General features: G+C 31.0%; 1 pseudogene; it reads left to right on the plus strand.

The window, feature by feature from the left end:
• The window catches only part of LOC125837434 (L-tryptophan--pyruvate aminotransferase 1-like), a 16,214-nt pseudogene extending 5,385 nt beyond the window's left edge, over window positions 1–10,829 (plus strand).
• The last annotated feature ends 3,097 nt before the right edge of the window (window positions 10,830–13,926 follow it).

Consider the following 13,926-nt stretch of genomic DNA (forward strand, 5'->3'; position numbering starts at 1 on the left):
GACCAAGGATGTGTAATGATACGCTATGAGGCTTGTTTGGGGTTCCCTTCGGGTTCCCCATTCGCCGGTCACGTCTAGGCCCTAGGCTTGGGTCGTGACATATATATTAAAATACTCACAAATATGCAACCTAGCTAGTATTAGTATAAACTAAATGTTAGAAACTTTGACTACTCTATTTTGATTGAAATGTATTTGAATTGTAATTGATTAACAAAATGAGTTGTTTGTACTTTGTTTCTCATATATTTTTACATGTGTAATGTGTTCGTATGATACAATTGATACTTGTTTTAATTGTCAAAGTCATAATACTTTATTATACGAGTATATATTAGTCGAAGTTAAACAAATTATGGTTACCAATTTACCATACTACAGAATATCGAAATCGAACTTTAATATACCAAATTAAATTGGTATGATAATAATATGATATTTTAAAAACCGAATACCAAAATTAGGGTATGGAAACTTTCAAATACCGTACTGTTAGTCTGTTACCATGCCAACCCCATGTTTTGGAAGCTCACGTCTCTTTCTGCTTGTTCACCGGTAGGTCACTCGGTCCATTTAATGCTATTGTCCTTGTATTTATCAATTGAATGAGCAAGTGTAATTTGTAGATATTGAATTTCGAAACGTTTGTGAGTTTTTGGATTCATTTTTTTTTTTTTTGCATGATGTGTGGCTTAAGTTCGCAGACAGTGTATTATGTGTTAGGACTTCATGTTTTCTGTTCATTGATACGTTGGGGGAATTTACTGTGTCTGTGCCTGTTTGATTTAAATTTACTCTGTTGAATTAATTGCCTTAATTGGATCATGTAATTTGCTTATGATATATTCTGTGCTGTTACTTTTGGTGCTTATTTTAATTAATTGCTGGTAATTAGCTTGAGTTTGGCTTCATTGGGTAATGTTATTTGCTTTGTTTATGTTTTGCGATTTGAGAAATGAAACTGGAGTCCTGATATATGCCTTTTGATGGCCGAAATTAATTGCTTAGTAAAATATTTATCAACATGATAAATATAATTTTATAGGTAATGATGATAATGTCTTTCTTCTTGGAATCTTGTTATTGATTTGTAGAACTTCCACTAACTCACTGCCAGCAAGTTCTTCGACTAGCTTATACAGCTCCTTAGGAGGTAATCTGATTGCATCAAACATTTTGGGCTTTCCGCATTTCTGCACTAAAGCTTCCACCTCCTTGCAGATACCCCGCACAGCATCCTGCCCAACTTCTACGGCTTCAAGCAACTTATCCTCCGGAAGAAAATCACAGTACCCCTCAATCATCAATATTGCATCTTTGGTCCCTGCTAGTAACAAATCCAACGTGGAGTTTTCTATTTCCTTAATGGTTGGATTCAGGATGAACTTATCACCAATAAGACCAATTCGAACTCCAGCAATAACTTGTGAATTCGGTACTTGTGACAAAGCCATAGACTCTGTCTCTTCCTCTAATTTATTAAGCAACGTTAATTGGATATGAAATTTTATTGCTTTAGCGGTTTCGGTAATAGTTTAGATTTTTTTTTATTAGATTATTGATTCTTAATGGCTTGAGGTATTTTTTAACGGACTAATTAGCCAATAACCCGATCGAAAATTATAGTAAATTATATTTATACCATTCAATATATAAAGTTCTTAACTTAGAGTTTATGTGTATGTTTAATTAATAAATCAACCTCAAGAGCTGAGTTTATATTAAAATAAATTAATAAATACCGACCTAAAGAGGTTGGTATATTTAAATTATTATTTTATTTAAATAATATCGACTTCACGATGTCAGTATTTATTAAATATTTTTAAATATAAATAATTATTTTTAAAAATATCAACATCCCGTGGTTGGTAAATTAAACAATTCTTTTAAGAAAAAGAATGATAATATCAAGTCTCACTCTAAGTAAAGTCTCAAAACCTAAGTGAAGTCTTACTCCCCATCCCCACCCATCCCCGACCGACGACCCACCATCCCCGACCGGCGCCCCACCATTCCCGACCGGCGCCACCGTCGCAACAGCAGAGGAGGTCGCGCGCAACTGCAGAGGAGGTCGCACGCAGCTGCAGAGGGCGCGCAACTGCAAAGGAAGGTCGCGCCGCCTCCATCCCGACCGACACCGCCTCCATATCAGTTTTCTCAGTTCGCGCCAGCATCCCCGACCTTCTTACTCAAGGTGAATTTTTAGAACCTTCATAAAAGATTACTTTTGTTTCTATTTAGTTGAAGTATCTCAAAATTAGAGTACTAATATACTTAGTTTGATCGATTGTTAGTTAGTAAGTGAATGATTTAGGGTTTTTGATTGTTAGTTTGAAATAGGGATTATTTGATTGTTAGTTTGTGTTTGTTGATTGTGAATTGAAAATTTTAATGTTAGGGTTAGTTTGAATTAGGGTATCTTAGAATTTGTTTGAAATTCGGTATTTCTTGAGTTAATTAGTTTGATTTTGGAATTGTAAGATTAGATTGAATTAGGGTATTTAAGGAGTTGTTTGAATTTGCGTATTATTTGAGTTAGTTTGAATTATAATAGAGATTTTAGGACTAATAGTTTGAATTTGGGATTAGGAATGGCTAGCTAATTTTAATTTAGGATTTTAGCACTAGTTAGATTTTGGGAGTTAGGGCTAGTTTGAATTTGTGATTTTAAGACTAGTTTGAATTTTGAATTTAGGACTAGTTTGAATTATTATTGAGATTTTAGGACTACTAATAGTTTGAATTTAGGATTTTAGCACTATAGTTTGATTTTTGAATTCTAGGAGTACTTTCAATTTGTGATTTTAAGGCTAGTTTGAATTTGGAATTTAGGACTAATAATTTGAATTATATTTGATATTTTAGGACTAATTAATAGTTTAAAGTTGGGACACTAGCTAGCTAGTTTGAATTTAGAATTTTAGGGATTTAAATTACAACTTAATTAGAACTTATAATCAATTATAACTTGAATTTACTATAAATTGAACTTAATTTGGAATATGAACTTGAAATTAGAACTTGAACTTGGAACTAATTAGCTTGAATATATAACTAATTAAGTTTAGAAATTAGATATGAACTTGAATTGAAACTTGAACTTATTAAAACTTGAATATATATATATATATATAACTAATATTCTTGGATATGAAGTTTATATTTAACTAATTTAAGAACTTTTCGTGCTAGGCAACTGAGGAAGCTCAACATGTAAAAAAGTTGATACAGGACTATATTGCTTCTTTCATCAAAGTTGGAGATAAGGTTGGTGCTTCTAAATTTCTCAAGTTCAAGTACAATTGTTTTGAATAATGTGTTTGTCCATCTAGTATTAATACTTAGCTTTAATTCTAGTGATTATAATTGATTGTTTGTTAGTATATTATTGTTTTTGTTTGTTGCTTGTGTTATTCAATTGTTAATTTGATTTGATTATTGTTAGTTAGGTATAGATAATTGAAGATTTTTATTTTAAGGTTTTTTAAAAAAAGAAACTAGGCATTTTTAAATTGGGCATTGTTAGTTAGTGAAGAATTAGCATTTTTATATTTTAGGACTAGTTTAAACTTGAGAATATGTAATTTGAGGTTGAATTGGGATATTTTTGGATTTGATTTTAGGACTAGTTAGTAAAGTGTTAATTTGAAGTTAGAAATTAGTAATTGAAGTGTTATGAGTAGAAGATGAATGTTTTAATGTCATGAACTTAATTAGAATTTGAAGTTGAACTTAGAATTTGAACGTGAACTTAGAACTTGAACTTGAAATTAGAACTTGAACTTGAACTTAGAATTTGAAGTTAAACTTAGAACTTGAACTTGAACTTAGAATTTGAACTTCAACTTAGAACTTGAACTTGAAATTAGAACTTGAACTTGAACTTGAACTTAGAACTTTTGAACTTAGAACTTGAACTTGAACTTGAACTTGAACTTAGAACTTGAACTTGAAATTAGAACTTGAACATGAATTTAGAACTTGAACTTGAACTTAGAACTTGAACATGAATTTAGAACTTGAACTTGAACTTAGAATTTGAACTTCAACTTAGAACTTGAACTTGAAATTAGAACTTGAACTTGAACTTAGAACTTTTGAACTTAGAACTTGAACTTGAACTTGAACTTGAACTTAGAACTTGAACTTGAACTTAGAACTTGAACTTGAACTTGAACTTGAACTTGAACTTATAACTTGAACTTGAACTGGAACTTGAACTTGGAACTTGAACTTGAAACTAGAACTTGAACATGAATTTAGAACTTGAACCTTGAACTTAGAACTTGAACTTGAACTTAGAACTTGAACTTGAACTTAGAACTTGAACTTGAACTTGAACTTAGAATTTGAAGTTAAACTTAGAATTTGAACATGAAATTAGAATTTGAACTTAGAACTAGAACTTGAACTTAGAATTTGAACTTGAACTTAGAAATTGAACGTGAACTTGGAACTTGAACTTGAAATTAGAACTTGAACTTGAAACTTGAACTTGAACTTAGAACTTGAACTTGAACTTAGAATTTGAACTTGAACTTGAACTTAGAACTTGAACTTGAAATTAGAACTTGAACTTGAACTTAGAACTTTAACTTGAAATTAGAACTTGAACTTGAATTTAGAACTTGAACTTGAACTTGAACTTAGAACTTGAACTTGAACTTAGAACTTAGAACTTGAACTTGAACTTGAAATTAGAACTTGAACTTGAACTTGAACTTAGAACATGAACTTAGAATTTGAAGTTGAACTTAGAAATTGAACTTGAAATTAGAACTTGAACTTGAACTTAGAACATGAACTTAAAATTTGAAGTTGAACTTAGACTTGAACTTGAAATTAGAACTTGAACTTGGAACTAATTAGCTTGAATATATAACTAATTAATTTTAGAAATTAGATATGAACTTGAATTGAAAACTTGAACTTATTAAAACTTGAATATATATATATATATATATATATATATATATAACACTAATATTCTTGGTTTTGAAGTTTATATATAACTAATTTTAGAACTTTTCGTACTAGGCAACTGAGGAAGCTCAACATCTAAAAAAGTTGATACAAGACTATATTGCTTCTTTCATCAAAGTAGGAGATAAGCTTGGTGCTTCTAAATTTCTAAAGTTCAAGTACAATTGTTTTCAATAATGTGTTTGTGTCCATCCAGTATTGATACTTAGCTTTAATTTTGTGATAATTTTTTTGTGTCCATCGATTGTTTGTTAAGCATAAGTACCAACACTAGTTGATCCTATTGATGACAAAATTGATTTTCTTGCAAAATCGATTTGTGTCCATCTAGTGTTGGCACTTAGCTTTAAATTTAGAAATAATATATTTGTTAAGCATAAGTACCAACACTAGTTGATCCTATTGATGACAAAATTGATTTTCTTGCAAGATCGATTTCTGTCCATCTAGTGTTGACACTTAGTTTTAAATTTAGAAATAATATATTTGTTAAGCATAAGTACTAACACTAGTTGATCCTATTGATGACAAAATTGATTTTCTTGCAACATCGATTTATGTCCATCTAGTGTTGACACTTAGCTTTAAATTTAGAAATAATATATTTGTTAAGCATAAGTACCAACACTAGTTGATCCTATTGATGACAAAATTGATTTTCTTGCAAGATCGATTTCTGTCCATCTAGTGTTGACACTTAGTTTTAAATTTAGAAATAATATATTTGTTAAGCATAAGTACTAACACTAGTTGATCCTATTGATGACAAAATTGATTTTCTTGCAACATCGATTTATGTCCATCTAGTGTTGACACTTAGCTTTAAATTTAGAAATAATATATTTGTTAAGCATAAGTACCAACACTATTTGATCCTGTAGATGATAAAATTGATTTAGTTGGTGGATTTAGTTGTTGGAATTAAGTCAAAACTAAACTAGGTAAAGTTAAAAAGTTGTTATGTTGTTTAAATAAGTTAAAATAAATAAATGTGGTTTAGTTAGTGAATTTAGTTGTTGGAATGAAGTCAAAACTGTTGTAGTTAAAGTTAAAAAGTTGTTAAGTTGTTTAAATAAGTTCAAATAAATAATGTCGTTTAGTTAGTGGATTTAGTTGTTGGAATTAAGTCAAAACTATTGTAGTTAAAGTTAAAAAGTTGTTAAGTTGTTTAAATAAGTTAAAATAAATAATGTGGTTTAGTTAATGAATTTAGTTGTTGGAATTAAGTCAAAACTAAACTAGTTAACGTTAAAAAGTTGTTAAGTTGTTTAATAAGTTAAAATAAATAATGTGGGTTAGTTAGTGAATTTAGTTGTTGGAATTAAGTCAAAACTAAACTAGTTAAAGTTAAAAAGTTGTTAAGTTGTTTAAATAAGTTAAAATAAATAATGTGGGTTAGTTAGTGAATTTAGTTGTTGAAATTAAATCAAAACTAAACTAGTTAAAGTTAAAAAGTTGTTAAGTTGTTTAAATAAGTTAAAATAAATAATGTCGTTTAGTTAGTGAATTTAGTTGTTGGAATTAAGTCAAAACTATTGTAGTTAAAGTTAAAAAGTTGTTAAGTTGTTTAAATAAGTTAAAATAAATAATGTCGTTTAGTTAGTGAATTTAGTTGTTGGAATTAAGTCAAAACTAATGTAGTTAAAGTTAATTAAAATTATCATTATTGTTTGTGTAGGTGGATCCTGATCGTAGTTGGATGTATAATAGAAACAATCCTGGTCGAGCGAGTATGATTCCAAAATTCGCAGAAGGTGTCACTAGATTTATAAATCATGCAAAGACACTTGATGATTTTTTAACTTCAAGATTGATTAGGTGTCCGTGTGTTAATTGTGAAAATATGATATATCATACAACAGAGATTGTTGCTATGCATCTTATGATGAATGGATTCAAACCAGGGTATACTGTTTGGACTAGTCATGGTGAGGTTGAAAGTGACAGTATGTTTAATAACTTTGTTGTCGGTGAAAGTAGTAGATCTACCGAGCATAATTATTTCCAAGGTTCTAGAATGTCAAATATGATCGATGAGATTGCGGCAGCAAAGGAGGTAGAGAACAAGAGGTATGCAGCGCTTCAGGCCCAACTAACTTTTCTTTTTGAATCAGGAAATATTCTTCCTCCATGTCCAGCCAGCAGTGATGGATCTGATCAGGAGGGTGATGAGAATGATAAGTCTGATAAGGAAAGTGAGGGTGATGAGAATGGTAAGTCTAATAAGGAGAGTGAGGGTGATGAGGAGTAGTTGTATTTATTTGACATTTTAGACTTCTATATTTTTGGAATTGTTTAATTTAATCGTATTTTAGTTTATTTTGAAGTTGGATGAAGTTTATTTTGAAATAGTTTAATGTATATGTTGAAAATATTGTGTTGTTTTGGTTGGATGAAGTTTATTTGGCTTTGGGTTGTTTTGGTTGGATGAATTTTATTTGGCTTTGGGTTGTTTTGGTTGGATGAAGTTTATTTGGCTTTGGGTTGTTTTGGTATAAATATGCAGGTAGACAACTAAAAATTGCAGCAATTTACTGCCTGTTTTGTAGCAGAAAACCGACCTCCGGAGGTCGAAATTTCAAAAATAAAATACCGACCTCCGGAGGTCAATATTTCAAAACTAAAAAATAAAAATACAGACCTCCGGAGGTCAGAATTTTAAAAATACAAAAATAAAAATACCGACCTCCTGAGGTCAGAATTTTAAAAATACAAAAATAAAAATACCGACCTCTGGAGGTCAGAATTTCAATATTACAAAAATAAAAATACCGACCTCCGGAGGTCAGAATTTCAAAAATACAAAAATAAAAATACCGACCTCCGGAGGTTGGAATTTCAACATTATAAAAATAAAAATACCGACCTCCGGAGGTCAGAATTTCAAAAAGACATAAAATAAAAATACCGACCTCCGGAGGTCGAAATTTCAACATTACAAAAATAAAAATACCGACCTCCGGAGGTCAGAATTTCAACATTACAAAAATAAAAATACCGACCTTCGGAGGTCAGAATTTCAACATTACAAAAATAAAAATACCGACCTCTGGAGGTCAGAATTTCAACATTACAAAAATAAAAATACCGACCTCCGGAGGTCAGAATTTCAAAAATACAAAAATAAAAATACCGACCTCCGGAGGTCGGAATTTCAACATTACAAAAATAAAAATACCGACCTCCAGAGGTCGGAATTCCACATTACAAAAATAAAACTACCAACCTCCGGAGGTCGGAATTTCAACATTACAAAAATAAAAATACCGACCTTCGGAGGTCAGAATTTCAACATTACAAAAATAAAAATACCGACCTCCGGAGGTCATAATTTCAACATTACAAAAATAAAAATACCGACCTCCGGAGGTTAGAATCTCAAAATGCAAAAAATACCGACCTCCAGAGGTCGGAATTTTAAAAAATGAATATTCTGACATAAAATAAAAACTGACCTCGAGAGGTCAGTAAATACCGACCTCCAGAGGTTGGTATTGAATAACGACCAAGCTTTTTCCGACCTAAGTTGGGATGCCGGTTTTAGGTCGATATTTCAGGGAATACCGACCTCCGGAGGTCGGTATTCACTGTTTTTTTAGTAGTGTAAGGACACTGCCACCACTATTAATCTAGATCAGTGAGTATTCTTATACAATTTTAATTCATTTTTCATTAGAATGTTTCGTATAAGTTATACGCTTATGGTCTTGGTCAATCCTTCTTATTCAACTTTTTATGTATGAAATCGCCAATTTTGATTTATTCAATGTTGAGTACTTTATTATGTTTCTAGAGATTAGGTCCATTTTCATAAAATTTGTAGAAATGTGACAAATTGCTCAATTCTTTGTTGGAATACTAATTTGGGATTTGATTTTTGTTGTGTGTATAGTGGTGACCCTACAATGTATGAGTCATATTGGATAAAAATGGGGAACAAGTGTGACATAACATTCAATGGTGATGAATCATTGAGTTATTTTGCTAATGGTAAGAGCTTGTGTTGGTTCTTGGAGTCAAAACTAGAGGAACAAATTAAGAGGCTGCACAATGTACGTAGTTGGAAATGCAATTATTGATGATCATTATATTGTTGTTGGCACTGGATCAAGTCAGCTTATGTAGGCTGCACTTTATGCTCTTTCTCCTACTGATCAACTTGAGCTTATCAGTGTAGTTTCAGCTACACCTTTTTATTCAGTACGTGTTTATATGGTATATTTTTTATTTAAATTGTGATGGATGTCCTAGCCTATGCTTGATAAAATTAGTGGTCAAAAGTTAAAATTTATCAAAGGTGTTATATATTAAGGTTTTAAGAATCAACAAAGCTAATGGTTCTTTTTGTCTTTAGATATTATTTTAACATGTCTAATGCATGTTGATCAATCTCTAATCAACCTATTAAAAGTCAATGAAACAAGGTGTTTAATAATGTTTCACTTATGTTAACATACATGTTTCTCGCTGAGACAATGCTGGTTACTTACATTGTATCCTAAAGAAACATATAATATTAGGAATATGGTTCATGCAAAGATTTGCAATACATGTTAAAAATATTAGTGCGTGTTCATTATTAATTAGTCACATGGTTCTTGGTACATGTTAGATCCATTAACTATAACATGAATCATAATTATTTTTCTTATAATTGCAGTAATCACTAGGCCACGCCCTTAAATATAACGTGATATATAATTCTTGGAACACATCATGTGACTTAGTTAGTCTACTTTAAAAGTGATATTTCTTGATTAATTACAGAGTAATTGTCTTTTTGCAGTCATATCCAAAAGTGACTGATTTTGTGAAGTCAGGGCTACACAAATGGGCAGGAGATGCAAGAACTTTTGAGAAAAATAGACCTTATATTGAGTTCATTACATCTCCAAATAATTCTGATGGGGTTATTAAAGAGCCTGTAGTTAATGGTGATCAAAGAAAATTAATCTATGATTTAGCTTATTAGTGGCCACAGTACATTGCTATTACCTCAATTGCCAACCATAATGTTATGCTCTTCACTATTTCCAAATGCATTGGCCATGCTGGTTCCAGAATTGGGTAGGTTTTTCAAACATTAATTACAAGTGAAGTCACAATCACAAAATCAAACACATGAACTATTTTTAGCTTCAAAGTATCAGTGACTAATTCTACAACTCAAACCTATAGAAGTCTATAAATATCAATTTCTCACTTATTATAATTTGATTTACATGCAGTTGGGCACTTGTTAAGGACAAAGAGGTGGCAAGGAAGATGACAAATTTCATGTAGATTAGTACAATTGGAGTATCTAAAGAAGCTCAACTTAGAGCTGCTAAGATTCTTTAAGTGGTATCTGATAGTTGTTTGGATCCTAAAATGGAAAATTTATTTGAATATAGTCAGCCTCTTATGACTGACAGGTGGCAGAGGTTAAGACAAGTTGTTTTGGCTAATGACTTTTTTGTCCTCCAGAAAGACCCTCTTCAATAATGCCTTTTCACAAAAGACTTTTGTGAATCACACCCTGGTAATAATAAAAATATTACAATGTTATGTCACGTCTAAGATTACAAGCTATGATGTTATCAATATATATATGGAAAAAAAATCTTTTCTTTTGAATTTGAAATTCATATTGTTTTTTGAAACAACATTTGCATGGCTGATTTACAAAGGAGGTGACAAGGAGGATTGTGAAAAGCTTCTTCGAGAACAGAAGATTCATACAAGGAGTGGAAGAAGATTTGGATTCAAGAAATGTTAGGATAAGTATGCTAAGTAGAGATGAAGACTTCAACATTTTTCTGAAGAGGCCTATGGCTATCCAAGGATCTACAAATAGAAATTAAGACATATTTATTCATGAAATATCACTTAGTTAAACTTATATAATATCAGGTTTTAGCAAAATATTCTAGTTATAAGTGGTAATAGTTACACTTTATATTTTCATCTTCTTTTTGCAGCAATGAACCTTTGATTTTGGATGTGTTGAGGAGTAGAATATTTTCCTTGAATTGATAGAACTTGGTTGATTAATTCTAAAAGAGTTTCCAAAATATAAAAAGGGACCGATAATAGTATTTTTTTGGTCTCATCTTCTTTTGATCTTAATGATATTAGATTGAGAAATATCTAATCTTCAATTAATTTAAATGTGTTGAAGTATCGTATATTTGAATTATTTTTAAAATTGTATTGTTATCAAATATGAAGTAACAATATAAACTCAACATGATATATTGATAATTAAGTAATATAACTAATTAAAAATATGAAGTAACAATACAAACTCAACATGATATATTGATAATTAAGTAATAACTAATTAAAAATTAAATGAATTTAATCATATACCATAAGGAAGGATCAAACGTAAAATCAATTTATTACTAATAATATTGGAGAAAAAGAAAAACTAAAACTATGGGTGTGAACAAAATTTTCAAACACTCTCCTTAGTGGAGGACATTAAATGTGCAATAGAATATTATAAAAGCAAAGCCTAAATTACTTTATTGGACATTGAATGTGCAACAAAATATTTATCATTGAATCACATGTTGTGTACATATATAACTAATTACACATTTATATGCATGAATCTTTTTAATCATCATGGGATTTATAGAGTTGAAGTGAATGTTCAACTAGTTAAAAACTTTTTAACTGGTCAAATATTAATGTTATGTAATGATTGATAAGACCAGTGGCGGAGCCAGGATTTAGATTGAGGGGTGTCAAAATATAAAATAGTATGCACACAAGTTGTCTAAAAAGTTAAAAAAAAACGCTGAAAGCCTTTAAAAAAAATAGGCTTCAGCAAGGTTCGAACTCCCAACACCTAGGTCAATGACAAGGCGGAACTTTGTAGCCCCTGAACCGCTAAACCAACACTTCAACTTGGTTCAGGAGTGTCAATTTTAATATATATAGGTATAAAATCAGAATTTGACTCACCTATACAACGTAATTTTCCGATGAAGGGGTGTCAAGCGGCAAGGGTAGCTCCGCCCCTGGATAAGACTAATGATGCATGGATTCAACAACTTCTCTAGTGTTTTGGTTCATGAGATTAATAGAAAAGTAGAGATGACATAAAAAAAAAACTGAATACAATTATATTTTGGGATCTTAAGAGTATATGGCAAACCTAAATAAAAATTTAGCATTAAGAAATAACCTAAATAAATATTTGTGGGATTGCCTCCTTCTTTACGTGAGTGACTGAATATTGACCTATGTAATTCCTTTCTTACAAACAAAAGAATAGAATATTAAAAAATGCTTAAGTAAAATAATAATAATAATTGATAAGTAACCATAAGAAATTAAATTAAAAAATTTCTATGAACTAATCATATGACACATTCAGATGAAATACTATACGGTGTAATAAATACATGCCAACATGAATATGGTGAAGTTAAATATAAGCTTTCTTTTTATTAGAATCACACTTATAAACTTTGTTTATACGAGAATCACACTTATAGCGAGTGTCCTAGCAAAACTTACTAAATTTTAGATCGACATTATTCTTATAGTATAGCAGGCAACCATTTTTATGACAATCAATTCTAATTGAGACGAGTCCTAACTTAGATTCCAATTTCTTTATCCTATAGAAAGAATTACGAACCTCTAGAATCGAGTCAACTAACTCTTTAATAAGGGCTATCACAGATTCCATTTCTCCTTGAGCAATATTCCAATCTTATTTGTTAATTAATAATCTAACAATAACCAACAATTAAGAGGGTGGGCTCCCGTCACACAAAGAACGACGAGCAACATGTAATTTTTCTTCAATTAAAAATTGTAAAGCATCCCAAAAACATTATTGTCATACCCCGAGCCTACAATAAGATCAGCAATACCAAAAAGAACCAGACGACCCCTGCGTTTTCTTCACGCGAGAAACGATACAACAACAACACATACCAAAATCCGACCCCACCCCGTATTTGTTTTCGTCTTCTTCACGCGAAATCGTCCAGCAAATTCGGAAAAAAACAACGGCGCTTGTACACGTCCAATCATCCCATCCCCTTTTCCTCTTTTTCAGGGATTTCCAAATCTCTTCCATTGTTTTCCTTTGAAAAGAGGGAAGAAGTTCAAAAGATTTTGAATTTTTTGCTCGAAGGATTTCCCCCCAAACCAGTTCTAGATTTTCTGTTATTTAAGGCCCTCGTCCCCTTCGTTAAAAGGGCAAGTTTTTTAGTTCTAAAGGAGGGAGACATAGAGCTTGTCTTAGAGATAGGTTTTAGGTGGAATTCTCGACCAAAAAGAGGTTCTGAGAATTGAGATTTTAACCCCAAAAAGCACACAAAAAATTCTCACGGATTCCTCTTCTAAAGTAGAGGAATTTTCAGATTCTTTTCCTCTAATTTGGAGCTATTTTTCTCGCCAGAGTTCATTCGAATCGGTTAGGGTGGTGGGAGTTCTTCGTGGTCAAGCTCGTCCTCCCGGTTTCGCTGCTCCGAGAAAGGTAATATCTCTCCCATCTTTTGCGTGTGTTAAGATTTTAAATATTATGTGATGAACCCAGTTTTATGGAGCCTCTTCATCTCCATTTATGTTGTTTGAAGTATTCATGGATGAACTCTTGCTATTCATATCATTTTAAAGGTATGTGTCATGATTGGTTCATTTTTTAGAACTCAAAATTGATAAATGTGAAAATTATTTAAATAATGTTGGTGTTCAAATGATATTATTATTTATTGAGTTTTGAGTCATAGCTATTCATTTTTGTTGTCGCATGGTTTATAAGAATCATCTCTATATGTAGTATTCTTTTTCTAAGCCCTACATGATATATTTATTTAGAATGTTTAAGTTTCAGAAAGGTAGCATGAATGTTTTTTTTTCAAGTACCATCTTAATATTGTTCATTTTTAGAACAAAAATATGTGTTAGAATAGTCTTATCGTTTGCTAATGT

Source organism: Solanum verrucosum, unplaced genomic scaffold, assembly GCF_900185275.1.
Source record: "Solanum verrucosum unplaced genomic scaffold, falcon-dt-bn FXZP01000147.1, whole genome shotgun sequence".
In the NCBI taxonomy this organism is placed as follows: Eukaryota; Viridiplantae; Streptophyta; class Magnoliopsida; order Solanales; family Solanaceae; genus Solanum; species Solanum verrucosum.